The following is a 16,665-nucleotide window of genomic DNA, read 5'->3' on the forward strand; positions in this document are numbered from 1 at the left end:
TAAGACATTTGTTACACATTAATAACCGTAATGTTTATAACTCTAAGATAGTACCCGTGTTTATTTACACATCAATTTAAATATTTGTTGCACATCAATGTTAAAAGATGAATAATATCTAAGACATTTCTTTTTATAAGTATATTTTAAATTTATGTTACAAAACAAACTGTTATGACAATTTAAAATCTAAATTTAGTCTTTCATAATACTATAATTAATTGATCTTCAAAATAAAGTCTTAATCAATATTCAATAACATATTACTTTTCATTCAAGTATAGTTGCCATATAGTTGATTCCTAATATATATCATTTAGGAAATTAGGAAAAGTTTTCTCATCCATTTTTTTATAACTCCTTTGTGAATAAATTATGTTAAATAGTTATTGAATACATATAATAATAATAATAATCTAATATTGTTTTAATAGATTATGCTCTGTAGCTGTATTGTTTTACCCATTTAGACAAATTGCATCTACTCGGGAGATTAAACTTTTCGTCATATTTCGTATACGCTAATTTGGTGGTGATAAAAATAAAAATATAATTTTGTTAAAACTTAAACATATGGTCAACTATATGTTGTTTTAAAACGAGTGAAGAGTAAAGACAGTGTTAAAATGTTTATATTAAACAATGAAGGAAAAATTACAACTAAAACTACAAATGTCGTTTATAAGGAACTATTTTGTAATTTATAAAATTCTCATTTTTAATCTATCTAATGATTGTGAAATGCATGTTATTTTCGTTTGAAAATTATGTTTAATAAATTTTTTTATTTTGTTACCGATATTATTAACAATTGTATATCATCTTCTCGTCTCCACATGTATGTATGAAATTATGTTTTCCACTTTCATATTACTGGTGGATGTTACACGATTTATATGTTTCCACCCGTGGCGCTCACAGGTCACTAACCTAATAGATACTATACATCTTTGATTCTTTAAATGCATAATGTATGAATCTTGCAACTTATAAAAACAATGGTATATTCACTTTAAAAAGTGTTGCAGGTAACAATATGACAATCAAAAACATAATTTAGTCTTTCATAATACTATAATTAATTGATATTTAAAATAAAGTCTTAATCAGTATTCAATAACATATTAATTCTTATTCAAGTGTAGTTGACATATAGTTGATTCCTAATATATATCATTCAAGAAATTAGCCAAAGCTTTCGCATCTAGTTTTTTATAACTCTTATGTGGATAAATTACGCTAACTAATTATTAAATACATATAATAATAATAATATTGTTTTAATAGATTGTGGTCTTTAGATTTTATGTTTCTTTCAATGTGTATCTATTTAACCCGTTTCCTTTGTAGCTATATTTTTTTTACCCATTTGGACAATTATATCTACTCAAGAGATTAAACTTTTCTTCATATTCCGTACATGCTAATTTAGTAGTGATGAAAATAGAAATTTAAATATAGAATTCATTAATACCAGTCAGTTTAAAAGTGTAACATAATTTAAGTAATTTTATTTAATATGACGATAATTTTGGTAATACGATTATTATTGGTATAAAACGAACAAATGAAAGTTTAGTATATTTAAGGGAACGTTATTATTGATATAATCGTTATCATTGATATCTATATTAGAGCCCGTGTTACACACAGATGAAAATATAAAAAATAATAACATAAGAACTTGTAAAAAATATACTTAATTTTTGAAACCCGGGTCATAGTTCCAAATCCATATTAATTTAGCTAGTATTTGAACTAACAATATACCACAACATATTTATAATTAAATAATACAAAAGAACAATATGGTTCCAAACTAACAATAAAAGTAAACTATAACCCACAACTTTCATCTCCTTCAAACAATATGAAATTTGAAATGAATGATCAACTTTGTATTTTGAATCTCTTGGACTTGCTTGGCTGCTACAAATTCGAATTATAAGGTATTACGTCATGAATATTAGTTAAACGGTAATTGCATAATTTAAAATTAAAAAGTACAACTCTAATATAATGTTGACAAAATGGATTCACATGTTATAAACAATTACAAAAGTTTAAATAAATAGATATGTTATATTAATAACATATAAAATGATTCATAAGATTATCCCAACATCACCTATAACATCTTTTGTTTTAGACTTAGTAACTAATTTTGAAACTGCATCGTCAATACTCTCATAAATATCTTCGATGTTCCTATTTAGATTTGTTAAAAAATTTTGTCTCAACAATTTTCATATGAGTAGCACTATTCTTACCCGAGGATATCCTCTCCTTCATAACAAAAGAGAAGTTAAAAATACAAAAGTAACAGTCCCATATCACAGATATTAAACATACAAATTAAAATTTTCCAATATTGCATTGACGGTGTCTTAGGATTGGATATCACCATTGTTAATCTGGTTTAATTCGTACATTTCAACCATTCAAGTAACAAAAAACAAGAAAGTATTTTAATCTATAAACAAATAATATGATAACATTTATAATATTACTAATACCACTTCGTTGTTAAACCTCTGTTCCAAACACTCTAGAAACAATATATCATTAGCAAACTTATCAATATTATAACACGTTGCTCTTTTAAAATCATTGTCGACCAAGAGGAGTAAGTATTCCTTTCAAAACATAGCATTCCCAAATGGATGTAAATTCATAAGTTTAAAAACCGTGTGAAGCAATATTTGAAACAATATTACGTAACATTAATAAAGAAATCTAATTTGTGAATTATGGAAATGTCAGAAGTCATTTATTTAAAAATCTCTTACATAAAATTAAATTTAAGAAAATGTTTAATTGTGGATTATGTATTAAGTTAATATGTAATAAATAATTAACTTGTTTATTATATATTAAAATTTATATCGTTATATAGTTTTACAAAAATAATACAATTTTATTTTAAAATTTAAAGTGTCATTAATTTGGATGCATATTTTGATAAATATTATTGATTCACATTTAGTGGGTGTTTGGGTGAGCTTCTTTTTTTTTGCTTTTTGCTTTTTGGAGAGGCAAAAAGCAAAAAAAAAAAAAAACGCTCACCCAAACACCCTTAATAGTATTAAATGTGGGTGATATATATTATAAGAATTTTTTATAATATCATTATGTATTTTGGAAAACTGTAATCTATATTTATAGAACTTATAGAGACTTGGTCAACATATTAAAGTTTGAGAAAACAGTCTATATTAATATTGAATAAAAACTTAAATGAATAATAATGCAAAAAAATTTGTATTAATATTGAATAATAATAATGTTGTGAACAATGTAAAGTAAATAATATGAATGCAAAAAAAAAAACATTGTAATGTTTTTCGTTACAAATATTCCATTAAAATGGATTTAGTTAGAATTTAAGCTATTTAAGTTATTCAAATTCGGTTTTTTAACAAATAAGGAAAGTTAAACTATATAAATGTAATAATGAGATTCTTAGACTAATATAAATATATATATATATATATATTAAATTGTACATTTTTAGACTAAGATATAATAATAAATTTTTGTAAACTAAGTATAGATGAGCAATAATTGGTTTCTATAATACCATATTAAATGTGTATAAATCTAAAAATGTAAATTAGAAAAGATGAGAATATTTTTCATTCTGATTTTAAGCAAAGAATTATGCTTATGAGATCTTTTCCTTTTTTTCTCATCCAAAAAATTCCTAAAATTAAAAAAAAAAACAAATCAAAACTATGAATGTGTAGATTTGACATATAAAGACAACCTAAATCATGTTGATCAACCGTATAAAAAACATATAAAAACGTAATAAAATTAAATGTATAATATTAATCAAGGGGAACTTGTGTTCACAACTTACAAATGTAAATTAGAAAAACAAAATGAGAATATCGTTTTGAGTCATCCTCATTTTAAGCAAAGAATCATGCTCATGAGATCTTTTACTTCTTTCATAAAATTAAAAAAATATCCTAAAACTAAAACATAAATCAAAATCTAAGAATGTATAGAATTTGTTTTCCCTTGATCATGACGATAATACCAAAGATACCACTTAACAAACTTCTTCAACCTTGTCGCCAAATCCGTTGTCGGCTTATACCCAAGTTCCCGTCTAGCCAAACTTATATTCGTGTGCGTAAATGCAACATCAATATAACAATCAACGACCTATTCGGAACAATAACACTTTTAACCAAAAAACTAAAAAACAAAATGAATTATATAACCACGACAAAAAATATAAACCTTACAAACTAACAAATTCGTTTTTTTCTAAATATGGTGGGATAGTGTAAGAATTCTTGTGTCAAAGTCATAGTATTTATACATAAGTAGTAAATGATTGAATTTTTGGAGAGCCAAATAAAGATGAAAGGTATAAATGTAATTAATTAAAAACATAAAATTAGGGATTTGAATTAGCATAAATTATGGACGAAAATTTGGAGATCTTAATTAGGGGATTTTCAAAATTTGAAATACTTGAATGTAATGTTTTTAAATTATATAATAAATACAAAATAATTAAAATTGATATCTCTAAATCTACACCATAATTCAACCTACAACATTAAATTATTAATGTAGAAAAATAACTTAATATAGTTTCAATTGAATCAAAATACAAAAGATAAAACCTGATGATTTAAGTGACTGGTGGTAAAGTTGATGGATTGTGAACACAGTCGCCGATATGGTGTAGATTAAACGTTCGGCTGGTGAAAAGCTTCATCGATGGAGGACAGTGAATTTGCCGGATAAATGAATTGAAGGTTGAGATCGCGGAAGAGGATGGAGGCGTGAAATAGGAGATAACTGATTAGGGTTTTTAGGTTACATTATATTATAGTGAAAAATGAATACATAATAATAGAAATTCATAATTAATAATTATAACTATTAATCATTAAAGAGAATTGATGGTAGATTATTTTAATTTAATTTTGATTTATTTTATTTAAATGAAAATTAGAGAAGTTGTAGATATAGATGAAAAGTTTAGGAAACAATCAATAGGAATATGCCAAGTTGACTTAAAATCTGTTGATTTAATAGTATAGTTAGATAGAAAGGAGAGAAACCCAACACATGTCATGCTTAAAGACTTAACTTATTGTAGAAAAGAGAGAAAAACCAACATGATATGCTAAAAGTTGTAACTTACTATTTATTTAATGTTTCTTTATGATAAAATAATGAGTAAATGTAGAAGAATAAAATCAGAACCAATGTGCCCAGCTAAATCCCACTGTGAACAAGCCCAAACATACTAAGCATTGTGCAGGTCCAGTAACATTAGAAGACCCAATAAACATTTTTTAAAATCATAGTCGATATGTAACTAATACATTAACTACCCTTACAATTCAAAAAATAAAAAAAATATACATTTTTAGCTATATTTGCTATACCAAATACATTGTGACCAATAAATAAGAGCATCAATTTACAATCTACAACATACCTCAACTGTTTTAAGTTACGGAATGAATTAACTTTACAATTCTGAAACTGGATTAGCAAGCGTGACTTTTTCAGGGAGAATAAATGATGCACACATCCGTTTTCCGGGGGCCACAAGACGTACTTTATGTTTTTTTACTTCAAACGCCACCTTCGATAATGCTATTCTTATCCGCTCATTAAACAAGATTTATTATTTCATCAAAGAACCGATAAAATAACACGTTGCTAGAAAGGAAACAGGTCAAATAGTCAGCACCCGAAAAAATCTCCCAAAGTGTACTTTTGGCATTGCAACAATATAGTTTGTGTAGTCCTATTTAGCACAAAAATTATCTATAAAGTAATTAAAAAAATAAAATTGGACAAAAAAATGTTTCAGGTTACCAATTTTGACCCAAACACGTGTTGACCCGTTACCCAATTAATCCAACCCGTACATTATGCCACCTCTACATGTATAATGTTTTTGTCCAAAACAACCCGACAAAATGATAAAGCAATGATAATACTCAGTAAATATGACCTCAAAAAACATGTTTTCTTAAATCTTGATGGCTTAAATAATATGCCTTGGCTATAAGATGCTTAAATGAAAGATGTTCATCCCTCAAGTTAAGGTGAATGATATGCCCAGCAGTCTCAAAGGAAGAAGGAACGATCATATGCTCCGGAAGCAAAGCCTCTAAAACCTGCAAAATTCACAAAAACATAACCCATGTATCAAAATGGTTATTTAAAAATTTAAGTGTTTCACTGGATGCTATAGATATTAGATACCTCATTCATCTGCCAGTAACTGTAAAACAAAGTTAGCTTGCATCACACAAGGTCAAATTCTGATCCCTTTAAGCATGCCTGAAAAATAAACATAAAGCTTAGAAATACATGAAACACAATAATCCAACAAAAAGTATGTTCAAATACAGATATATGAATCAGGTAAAGAAAGTTGTATCCCTGTAAACGAACACGAACGGGGGATTGTTCATGCTCTTTCATTTAACTTTAACCGAACATGAACACTAACACGAACAAATAATCGAACTCATTTTTTTGTTCATATTCGTTCATTAAGAATCATATTCGTGTTCAATCATGTTCTTTCATTTGAAACCTAAATGAACAGTTACAAATGTAAGCAAATACAAATGAACGAACTTAAATAGACATAATCAAACAAACACAATTGATCAAACATAAACGAACACAAGTTAGCATTAGGATTAGAAATTTTCTTTTAATATAATGGACCATATTCCTTCATGAGTATAAACTCTAGTGGATGATCACGATGATTTTTTTTTCAAAAATAAATAACCCATTAAATGTGTAAATATATATATATATAAGACCCCGCTCCTTTTATGTTTATATTTATATAGTCTAACTACTTATGAACTTATTAAAACATAAGCGAACGTAAATAAATGAATATAAATGAGCGAACGATTGTTCATGTTCATTCGTTTAAAAATGTGTTCATGTTCATTCGTTAATTAAATAAACGAACTTTCCACTGAAAACTTCAACATTCGGTTCGTTTACAGGCATAGTACTAAGCCAGAACAAATACCTTAATCGACCCAGGCATTTCATCAAACACCTTAAAAGTATACCGTTCATCCAATAACAACAACCTCGTGGACACCCTCAAATCCTCCTCCTCTTCCCCATCATCAACCACCTCCACCAAATAACACTTGTAGGTCCCGTGGCCGGATCTAACAACACTCTAACTATTTCTAGTTATCTTGGATCAACCTCTTAACTAGTTGGCGGAAACAACTAGCTAGGACCGAGATCTCGGATCTTGTGTGTATGTTTATTTCGGCCGAAGGTAAGGAAGAGAAGAGAGAGTTTGTAGGTTTAGAGAATAGTATTTGCAAAAAGGTTGTAGTTGTATGAGAGACTCACACATTATATAGTGTGAGTTCTCATACACTCATTTTATTATTTCGGACCATTGGGTTTAAAGTACAAGGGCTTAAAGGCCCAACATTACAAAATACATGTTCAAAAAACAAGACAACAAACATAAACTAAACGAGCTACAAATACAAAAGATTAATACATGGAATGGGCTTTAAAATCTCCCTCTAGTCTTTAGTATTTGCTTTATTTACTTCCATCACCACTCGCACTCGGACTCGTACTCGAAGACATCGTCTGGATCTTCAAAGGGTTGCTTTTCAACAAGTAGATTGACAAACTTGTTGAACTTTCCGATGATAGCGTCCGTGTTGTCACGATGGACGTCTTCAACAGTATAGAGGGGCGACTTCACAAGCTTTCTCAAGTCGTGGAGTCCAAAACCTGCAAGCTCATGCTCGTCAAAGAAACGCAGGTCGTGAATGCGGGTGCAGTGAATGATGACCTCGCCGTGAACATTGTCGGAAGTCGAAGAGAAAGTCATCCTCAAAAGGCATCCCATGGAAAATTGGTCTGCCAAGATCATGTGGCATCTTGTATCTTCTTCCCTTGGACGGCTTGTTGGTGAAGGGGTTGATCTTCTTCGTCTTGTATGACCTACCCGGATTGACTGCAAAAGTCGGGTAGTCAGCCCTCCACTCTCTCTTCAAGAACCTGTTCTTGAACCATGATTCCACGGAGTCCTTGCTGTCGTCTTGAGCAATGGTTTTTCTGAAGTAGTTCATGTCGAGTATGCATGTCCCCGTAGGTGAGGTATGCCAGATCCCCATTGGCACGTCGAACAGCCCAACCTTGGCTATCTTTGTATCATTTTGCATAAAGTATGGGATCTGAATCATGGTAAGCTTTGACCTCCATTGCAAGCTTTCCATCCTGCTCACACTATAGAATTTAACACTTTTCTTGACTTTCTTGGAGAAGGTGTTTAAGCAGGAGTCTTAACTTGCTCATCAACGGCTGGCTCAACGTTTTCTCTGATCGGAGTGTCAGGGTCAAGAGAGTTGTTGATGCCATCATCACTGTCTTCTTTATTGTCTTCCACAGCTTTCTGAACTGAAGGATCAATACCGGAAAAAGAACACACGTTAAATAAAGAGGCGATTTCAGCCTCCACCGCAGCATCCGTTTCCCTCGTATTCTTAGCCTCCTTTGGCGGTTCATCATCAACCGCCTTATTTCCGGTAGCATCACCACTACCATTTCCATTACCACTACCACTACCATCATCACCGTCATCGTCGTTTCCACCACGAGGTTCATCGAAACTATCATACTCGTCATCATCGTCCTCGCCGTCCTTCTTTTCATCACTATCGTCACCATCATCATCAGACTCATCATCTGACTCATCATCGCCATCATCACCATCATCACCACCACCTTGTGCTACTAGTTGTGGATTGGGATGAATAATCAATGCAGTGGTGTACATAACACTTACTTGCACACTAGTGATGGTGCAACAAGTGGTGAGCTTGTAGAACTGACCTGCCTTGACGCAATGACAGTAGTAGCTACAGGCTCAGTAGCAGCAACTGTTCCAACAACAACTTCAGGCTCATCATCAGCAGCCTTGGAACCAGAACCTTCTTCTCCTCCATCCCTTCTTGGCTCTCCCGTGTAGAGGAAACCGTGAATGTTTCCTTGAGCTCTGACCCTCTCGGCGTCAGTGGCCAAACGAGCAAGAATGGTTTGTCGTCGGTTGACTTGCTCGGCCCTAGGCTCTGCTACACGTAGCAACCCCTAAAAGTTTCCATCAGATGAACCATCAGGTTCTCAACATCCTCGTCCGTCAATCACATAACCTCCATTACAGTGAGGTATCGATTGACCAAAGACTCATTCACACGCCCCTGTTGGGCGCGTTCCTCCTCAATCTATTATTCTAGCTGCTCAACCAAATCCCCTAGCTTCACAACTTCACCCATCAACCTGCTTACTTCCTGATTCTCAAGACCTTCCAACCCTCTGACTCGTGCTTCAAGACGCTCAAAATCTGTCCACACACTGTAAGAGTGGAATCAAGTTCCTTCCTAAAATCACTTGCAAATTTAGAAGAGAAAGGAAGATCAGTTTCCAGCTTTATGACTCTAGATGCCAGTGTTTCCATCTCAACATGTTGTTCAGCATTCTGGAAAGTATTTCTGTTCACCAACTCCTGCTGGTTGTTGATTCTTTGTTGCAATGTGTTTTTTCCAGTCCCTTTGACTTGCAATTTGAGGTTGATCCAAGTCACGTTGTTCTTGCAAGATAGCCAACTTGTCAGCCTAAGCGTCATGCTGTCTGGTAACTTCTTGGTTGATGGCTTGTTGATCCTTGAGAAATTTGTTCAACATGAGCTCCCGCTTTGCACGGTTCTCATTTGCCTCCTCCAGTACCTTAATCCTATCAAGGACATGATCATTGAACACTGGGGACTTCTTCGATTTCCCACTTGAAATGGGAGTGGCAGCAATGACTGGGCTCCTATGGGTTGAGGGAGGTGTGGTTGAAAAGGTTGAGTGTGGGGTAGTTCGAATGGGTAGGGTTAGGGTTAAGGTTGGAAAAGTTGCGGTTACAGTTAAGGGTATGATGGTTGATGTGGTTGTGGTTTCAATGGTGGATGAGGTGTTTTGGGTAAAAGTAGAGGTCCAGTGCCTCTAATTGGTGAGGCAAATCTGTATGTGATTGAGGTGACAGGAGTGGTGGTCCTAGGGGATATGATGGTTTCGGCTTGGGTGGTTGTGGGAATGTTTTCAAACATGGAAGGTATAGGTTCATCTAGGCGAGTTGGGGAGGTTTCGGGTGATGTGATGGGTTCATCAAAGAGTGATGGTTTCTTGGTTTTGAGTTTGATTTTAAGGACGATCCTAGGTTTGGTTTTGGTTGGGGCTTTGGGTGAGGTGCGTTTGGTTTTGGGTTTGGTTTTACGTGAGATTGGGGTTTGGGGTTTGGGCTTTGGTGAATTTGATTTTTTTGGCTTTAAGGGCTTCTATGGTCTTGGCTAGGGTGGTTGATGATCCTATGTGTGGGTCGGGAATGGTGGTGGTTTGTGCTGCTTGGTCTCTCATCATTTCAGAAATCGAAGGAAAAGATACCTTAGATTTAGACACCTTTGAAGGAGAAGACTTCTTGGAGTCTTTGACCTTCTTCAACCGTTTGAGAGGACGCCTTGGCTCTTCCTCCTCTTATTCCTCCTCAGCAGCAGCAGATCTTTTGAAGGACTCACCAGCTTTCCTCTTTGTCTTATCATGTTTCTTTTTCGATCTACTCTCAGCCTCTATATCAACTTCAGGCTCAGTCTCAGTCTCCGACTCATCAACAGGCTCATCAACTTGTCCTTCCTCTTCATCATCACCCCCATCCTGATATTCATCATCATTAGGAGCATCATCATCCTCACCTTCCTCCTCTTCAACCTCAGCTTCCTCACTATCGGTCTCCGTCTCCTCAAACTGACCAAACTTTTCACCAGCTGTTTACCTTTGTACTTGTAAGAACTTCTACCAGTAGGCTTAAGTATAGTACTCATGGCAGACTGCTTGATCTCTTTCACATGAAATGGCTCAACAAACTCAACCGCATTTCCCTCTTCATCAACTTCATCAGTATGCATGGGCTTTGGTGTGTTGGGAAGCAGATAGTCCAAAATCAATTGGATGAACCGGGGATACATCATTCTCCTTTCCTTTGCAAGTACATTCTGTTGAATATACTTGAAAAACAGTTTGGAGTAGTTGTACTTCCTCTTCCTTGTTAAACACAACATAACTCCCACCCAATCAAATCAATTCTGCATGACCTCGGCAAACTCTTTACACAGCTTATCAGATGTAGATCCAAAGATAATATTGTCAACATACACTTGGACTAGGATCTGATCACCTTTTACTTTCTTGATGAAGAGTGCTTGATCGATAACACATCTTCTATAGCCATTCTTAAGAAAATGTTCTGCTAGGGTAGCATACCATGGACGAGGTGCTTTGTGCAGGCCATAAAGAGCTTTATCAAGAGGCAAAAATGGTTTGGACGATCAGGACCCTCAAAACCTGGAGGTTGCTTCACGTAGATGTTTTCCTTTACTTTCCCATAAAAGAAGGCAGTCTTCACATCCATTTGATAAACCTTGAAATTCATATACGAGGCCTAGGCCAGAAAAAGACGAATTGCTTCCAGCCTAGCCACCGGTGCATAAGTTTCATCGTAATCAAGGCCTTCACGCTGAGAGAAGCCTTGTATAACCCCCTTGTCATCTTTCTTGTTCCTGAAGACCCACATTATCCCAATTGGTTTCTTATTCTGCGGCATCTTGACCAATCTCCAAACTTGAAGTTTCTTAAATTGTAACAGTTCTTCGTACATAGCCTCGACCCATGAGTTTTCTTTCAGGGCCAATCTGTGAATCTTTGGCTCAACATCTGAAATGAAATAAGCAAAAATACATTTGTTAATGGTACCAGATTTACTTCTCGTTTGGATACCAGCAGATGGAGAACCTATGACGTTCTCTGTTGGATGACGTCGATGAATGGGTAACTGAGGAATGTCTTCAACAATGGTGACCGGCTCTGATTGAAGATTTACAGAGAGATTCTCAATGATATGGAAGATGTGAGGAGCGCCTTCAAGAACATTGGCAGTTGATAAAATAGATTCAGGTTGATCAACTCTATTTTCTTGAGAAATTTGTTCTTCCCAGAGATCTTCACCATATGGAACAACAATGGTATTTATTGGAGTTATAGTAGTGTGATCAGATCACCGGCAGCAGCTTATTCAGCGGTAGTAGTAACTTGAACAGTTTCATAGGTAGAGGGAGGTATGGTAACAGATTCTACCACACTAGGAGCTACTTGAATATTTGCTACGGGTTCAATTTGATGTTGTTCCACATTGTCAGCGAACTGAAATGAGTCATCGGAATCAGTGTTAGACACATCTTCAACAACAATTAATTCAGTTGAATTAGCAGCTTGAAGAGCGGGATTGCTCACAACTTGATTATTCAGTTGAGGCAAAGGAGGTGGAAATGCAGGTGGTGCAAGTATTGCAGGAATAACCGTGAGATCCACCTCAGACAAACTGTTGATCATTATTTGCATCAACAAAGGTTCCTGTGAAGAAGATGGAACTTGAGTACTTGCAGGTTGTGGAATAGACATTCCTCGAAACTTATTGAACAACTAATCATAGTCAAACAACCAAGCTGGTCCCGTGCGGGCATCGGTAACATTCAACTCTTGCCAGACAACATTATAGGATTCCAAAATCAGCTTTGTCTTCTTGTTGTAAACTCGATTAGCGGTTTTGTTGGATGCGTACCAAACGAAGTAACACTCCTCAGCCTTTTCTGTAAACTTGGGATCATGCTAAGTACCGGTATGGAGTAAGGTGCAGGAACATCCAAAGGTCTTGAAGTAGTTGACTAGAGGCTTCGTCTTGTAGTAGACTTCGTAAGGAGTCTTCTTTAGACGCTTGTTAATTAATGATCACACAGTTTTGAATGAAGAAGGCCGCGTTGATGGCTTCATCACAAAAGAACACTGGAAGGTTGGAGTCTGATAACATTGTTCTCGCAGCTTCAATCAGTGTACGGTTTCGACGTTCAACTACTACAATTTGTTTCGGAGTATAAGGAGCACTAAAGTGATGTTCTATTCCATTTGAACTGCAGAAGTTGTCTATTGTTCTGTTGCAAAATTCAGTTATGTTGTCGCTTCGTATACACTTGACCTTCTTATCCGGCTGTCTCTCCACTATGATAACAAACTTGATGAGAAATTAGGCGGTTTCATCCTTGTGCCCTAAAAGGAATGTCCAAGTGAAACGGAAAAAGTCAACAGTAATACAATGCAATGGGATTTTCGGCCGATTTCCATAGGATGGGTAGGACCAAACAAATCCATATGTAACAGCTGAAGAATGGAATCTATGGAATTAATTGGGTGTGTGAGGGAGATTATGTTGCTTGCATTTAGAGCACGAAAGACATTTTTCAATGCAAGAGAAAGATTTAACAGGTAATCCCCTCACATGCTCACCTTTGACCAATTTGTTCAAGTTTTTGAAATTCACGTGGCTGACATGTCTATTCCATAGGGATGAGTCGTTCTCCGAGGCCTTAGATAATAAGCATGAAGCGATCTTACATGAATAAGAAATATTCATATCTGTTATATAAGCGTCATTATGCCTCAGAGTACGCATCAATATCCATTATTCAGGGACTTTGAAACCTGGTTTGAGAATCAAGCATTCATTCTCGGTGAACAAGGTGGAATACTGTTTGTCACAGATTTGAGAAACACTCAGCAGATTATGATTGAGCTGCTCCTACACACATTAACAGCTCAATTAGATACGGGTTCCCGAGACTTAGTTGTCTCGGGAGGGTCAACCACAAGGTTGTAAAATTTCCTTTCACATCTTGTTTTTATGTTGCTTTGGGAGGTGTTAGAGTTAGAAGAACAGTCTCTAAGAGTCCATGCACGTGCAGGTCTCTTGTTGTTCAATGATTTTCTAGACTCTCTTCTCCTTGGTTTTAAAACAAAATCCTCAGATTTCTCGATCTTTGGATTCCTTTTCTGATTTCTTTTTGATGAATTCTTAGTCTTTTCAGTCTTCGAATTCCTTTTTGCTCTCTCCTTTTTGGTTATACAGAAAGAGGTTTATTATTTTTCTTGTTTTTGGATATCACATCCATTTCACTGGCAGAACTTTCCATTTGATCATTTCTTGTTCTGGAGTAGCTCTGGAACGGAATTGATTAAAACGATTATTCGTTTACTTTTGCATTTTATGCCATTTCTTGCAATGTCTTGCAAGGTGAGACGGGTTACCACACACATAACAAAGTCTTCTTCTATCTTCTTTATAGAAATTGTCAGAACTATGATACGTGGGTTGTGGTGAATCAGGTGAAGTTTGTGGTGGAACAAACAAGTTGTCAGATCTATAACCCCGATCATCAACAACATTTGAATAAAAAGAGTTGACATAATCTTGTAGATAGTAACCATAGTAACTATTATCAAATTGATTGTACAGTTGAGGTTGATAAGGTTGATTAGTTGATTGGTAAAATTGTTTCTATGAGGTGGAACATATTTACCCGATGTACTTGCCTTTTCCTTTTCAAAACAATTTTTATTTACTTTGATTTCCTCAACTTTACAATCACTTGAAGAACAGCTAGGTAGGTTTGTATTCACGGAAACCTTTTCTTGTACATTTCTATTATAAACAATCTCATCAAAAATAGTTTCACAGTCACTATCAGAAGTGGAAACGTCATATACATTCTAATTATTACATTTAGAATTGGTGCAAACAATGATGGATTATGATTGGTCCACGTCACCAATTTGCAAGTTATTGACCGTAGCGGTTACTTTCTCCTTTTCTTTTTATCTCTTCATTTCCCCAAATTCGCGCTTCTTCCTCTTACCCTCTTCTAACGGCCTCCGACGTCCCATTAAGCGCATCGTCTGAACAATTGGTTCATGTTTTTTTATTTACATTTTTGGCATCAATCATTTAATTATAGTTTTGCATTACGATATTAAGAACATGGGCCAGGGTTCTTCCATTTTGAATTAGTGATAATCGTTTAATTTAATCGGCAAAGATTTGTTTTCCAGCGACTCTGAATAAACTTCCGGACCATGTTTGAAGACGATCGAATCCATAGCCAAATGAGGTGTAAAGAAGAAGAGGACACGCAACGTAAAGAGGCAACACCGCGTGTAAAGGAAGAAACCGACAATCAGTGTGACAAAATGCTGCTTCTAGAACTTGCAAGCAAGGCATTACAAATTGTAGATGTCGGGGAAGTTGGTACAAGTTTACTTTCACATTGTACAACTGACGATGCACAATGTTAGTTGAAATTGTTAAATTATAAATAAATTATATATTTAAGCACAATTGTTTGAATATGTAAAACATTAGAATTTAAAATATTTAAAATAAACTTATTTCACTCTTGGTAAGTTTTTCATCTCCTTCATGCATTGGACTACCAAATCTACCAAAGAGGCAATTCAAACTAAAATGTGGAATGGGTTTAAGCTTTGGTTGAAGATGATAAAGTGAAATACTTGCTTTGTGTTATATGGAGATCAACCGAAAGTGATTCACCAACTTCGTGCGTGATTGAATATTTCTACATCTACTTTTCACTAATTTTAACAGTCTCGTCGCAAAGCACATGTCCAACGTTACTTTTTCATGGTTTACGCTCCCTACTGCAACGCAGGGGGCTTAATACTAATTAAAAATAAAACGGACCAACAATATCATTCCATGTGGGGATGTTCAAAAAATCCGAAAACTGAAAAAACTATATATAAACTGAATCGTATACATAACTAAAAAACGAATCCAAATTCAGAATTTGATTTTCGATATGGTTATAACCGAATTTCGATTTCAATTTGCGGATCGATTTACGGTTCTTTTTTATTAATTAATATGAATGCGATTTGTTTAGGTTCTTCGGTTTAACCAAGTTAATCAATTAAAATGTAGACTACATTAATTATTTTGTATATGGTTGAATATTTTTTAAGCCTAATATGTAGTCGATACCTATATCCATATTATGAATTTTCATTTTGGATGTTTTAGGATGGTTATTTTAGGTTTGACGGGTTGTATGCTTAAGACTATTTAACGGTTTGGATATTTTATTATGGTCCTTAACTTTTGGTTTTAGGATGTATATGGTGTGTTTGTTTGAATACTTTGACGTAGTACGGAACACAACAATTGTTCTAATTCAGAACACAAACAGATTTAATTGTTGTTTTGGATGAATTCGATTAATTTGGTTTGAATCGATTTGTTCGATTTTAATCAAAACATAACCGAATTTAATTTGGATCGATTACGGTTCAATTATCCACTTTCTGAATTTGATTAGATTAGATTTTCTATTAACGGTAAAAAAATCTCATAGCCTAATAGATCAAACCGAATAAATCGATAGCCGAGCTGATGAACACCTCCTCCATGGTACTGTGTTAACCAATCACGTCTATAGTCCCTTTTAAACAAAACTACCAATTTTCCCCACAACATCGTCTCCGATCAAATGAATCACCAAATCCTTGAGTTTTTACCATCCAAAACCCTCCAAGACAACCAAATCATCTCAACTAGATGTACATCATGTCATCACTCTTACGCGCGAGCGTATCTAGGTGCAACACTGAAGTTTGGTAACCAGAATCGAAAACACAAAATGAATTTAGATCATAAGCTCGATCCTTGTAACTTTCA

At 34.4% G+C, this 16,665-nt stretch overlaps 1 pseudogene across 1 annotated transcript in view; it reads right to left on the reverse strand.

The window, feature by feature from the left end:
• Positions 1 to 5,355: 5,355 nt before the first annotated feature.
• Positions 5,356 to 16,665, reverse strand: part of LOC143564104 (tRNA (guanine(37)-N(1))-methyltransferase 1-like) — a 66,216-nt pseudogene continuing 54,906 nt past the window's right edge. Inside the window, exon 9 of the transcript XR_013140789.1 lies at positions 5,356 to 5,644. The product of XR_013140789.1 is annotated as a tRNA (guanine(37)-N(1))-methyltransferase 1-like (transcript). The remainder of the gene's footprint in view (positions 5,645 to 16,665) is intronic.

Source organism: Bidens hawaiensis, unplaced genomic scaffold (assembly GCF_021521415.1).
Source record: "Bidens hawaiensis isolate Kalapana, Puna unplaced genomic scaffold, B.hawaiensis_p1.1 tig00021722_1, whole genome shotgun sequence".
Classification (NCBI taxonomy): domain Eukaryota; kingdom Viridiplantae; phylum Streptophyta; class Magnoliopsida; order Asterales; family Asteraceae; genus Bidens; species Bidens hawaiensis.